This window comes from Tupaia chinensis, unplaced genomic scaffold, assembly GCF_000334495.1.
Source record: "Tupaia chinensis unplaced genomic scaffold, TupChi_1.0 Scaffold000532_1, whole genome shotgun sequence".
Lineage (NCBI taxonomy): Eukaryota > Metazoa > Chordata > Mammalia > Scandentia > Tupaiidae > Tupaia > Tupaia belangeri.
Window position 1 is genome coordinate 9,395,568 of NW_006160045.1, and position 2,586 is coordinate 9,398,153.

Here is a 2,586-nt window from a genome sequence, read left to right on the forward strand (position 1 = left end):
AGATAAGCAAAAGAATATACTGTAATGGGTTGAAATATACATCTCAAAGACACTATGCCAGGAACAGGAGGTAGGAAGAATCCTGTTAATAGAAAATAAATGGTCTGTTAATGTTTGTGGGCTTGACTTCCCCAGTCCCCTTTTGAAAAGATTTTGGAAAAATAGGAAAAGTAGTCAGACTTCTCTCCACACTACCAACTAGTTTCTTCTTCTTCTCCTCCTCCTCCTCCTCCTCTTCCTCCTCCTTCTCTTCCTTCTCTTCCTTCTCCTTCTTTTTAAAAAGGTTTTTTCCATAGGGTGTCTGCACTTGCTGGAGAGAGACAGAGAGAAGCAGAGAGAGGGAAAGTCAGAAATCATTCACAGCGGGGGATAGCTATGTGGTAATCCCTTCTCCTCCATTCTCTATGTGCCTGGTGTGGAATTTCAAGCTGCTGGGTCCAGTACACAAACTGTGAACAGCCATGTGGGAGTCCAGTGCCTTAATCCCCACTCAATCTGCTGGCCCCACTACCAACACATTTTTAACCCAAAATAACGGAGATAGCTCTTGAATGCAAGACATCAGGATGAATCTCCAAAGAATTTCCTTCTTATGTAGATAACGTAATGAAATGAAAGGACCTTCATTCACCTGAATTGCTCTCGGAAAAGGGAGAATGTATTGCAAGAAATACTTTGAGAAGTCTGTTGAGTTCAGTGTAGGAGACTCCAAATATACTCAGTAATCAGACGGTCTTTCAAATGCTTTCTAAAGAGACAGACCTGCTAAGCAAATGAGTTTATTTTGCTAAATACTGAGATAGTCAAATCTATAAGCCTGGTGGGGTGGAACTGCCCTGTGCCTAGAAGGCTCTTACTGATAGAGGGGCTAGTTTACATGTTCGTTTATCTAGTCATTATTTCAGACACTGTTACTGAGTCCTTTCTCCCAATGTGGCTCAGCCAGGTGGCTTCAGCTGACGTGTTGCTGAGGTAAGCAGTCTGCGCCAGGGGTAGCAGAAGCTCCAGAATACATGCAGCACATCTTCCTGGCACACGGGGAGTTTTCACAAATAGATTGTGAAGGATTTGAGACTTACATTCATTTAAAAAAACTCCATTAAGTTATAAAGAAATTGCTCTGGGTCTTTTGAGGCTGTGCTCCTAGACATTCCCCCTTCCTTCATGTTCGTCCTTTCTTAGGTATGCGCTGAAAGAATTCAGAAGATGGAGAGAACATTTCTGGTTGTGGAAAGTGGCAAAGTCTGACTTTCAAGGCTAGTGCCTCGTTATGGATTTTTTTCTTCCTTCCTCTTTCTTTCTTTCTTTCTTTCTTTCTTTCTTTCTTTCTTTCTTTTTCTTTTTCTTTTTTTTTTCTTTTTCTTTTTTTTTTTTTTTTTGGTAGAGGTTTTTGCTATAGGGTGTGTACACTTGCCAGAAATACAGAGAAGCGAGAAATCGTCCCCCCCCCCCCAGAGGAGATGGCCACACTGCAATCCCTTGTCCTTCATTATCCTCTTGGGATTTTGGGCACGCACACACATGTGCCCAGCGTGACTTTTAAGCTGCCAGGTCGGGGACTCAAACCACAGTCGACCATGTGGGAGTCCAGTGATATAATCATTATGCCATCTACTGATCCCATTCCTGATTATAGATTTTTAAAAATCAAATCCAGTTTGAAATTTAAAGCTGAACCATAACCCTTTTGTCCTAGGCTATCTTACCCACCTTTGAGCCATTGACCTGTGCGTGCAGCTACCAGGCAACCAAGAACTGGAGACTTTTAAGAATGAAAGAACTGTTCTCTGATTTAATGTTGCCACTATGCTACCTGCCACATCCACTACACGGGCTATGGAAGCACACTGTTACCCTGAGTGAGCACAACAGGCTTTATAGAGACAGGACTTGAGTTGAGTATTGAGTATTGGGAGTGCGTATTAGAGAGTGGCATATGGATATTGCGTGTGTGTGTGTGTGTGTGTGTGTGTGGCATGCTAGTTGAAGTGAAGTCATGAGTCTCAGCTCAGTGGTGGAAATGTCAACCAGACTGGACCAGTTTTGCTGAGTTGTGGAAAACAAAGGATAACATCTGATTTGCATATGGGAGTAAGTGGATGAGAGCTAACTATCAACTCTCCTGTTCATTTCTGGAAATGTCTCATAGTTTTGTACATCATCAAGGAGATGACTTAGGGAGGTTAACCAGAGGATGCTATGCAATGCTGGAGGGTGAGTTTAGAGACAGATTGTTTGGTTTAGTGATTCCTAGTCAGAGATGCACTTCAGAACACCTGTGGAGCATTTTAAACCACCCACTACTGGAGATTCTGATTCAGGAGGTCTGGTGTGGCGCTGAAGGGACCTGTATTTGGAAAAAGTGCTTTCACTAATTCAGTTGCATTCTGTGGTTAAAAACCCCTGAAATGGGGGAACCAGCAGTTAGCGTAATGCCTATGTCGCTGGACTCCCACGTAGTCGACCGCGGTTCACGTCCCGGACCCAGTGGCTTAAAACTCACGCTGGGCGCGTGTGCGTGCGTGCCCAAGATCCCGAGAGGAGAATGGAGGAGAAGGGATTGCGGAGTGACCATCTCCCCTGGGG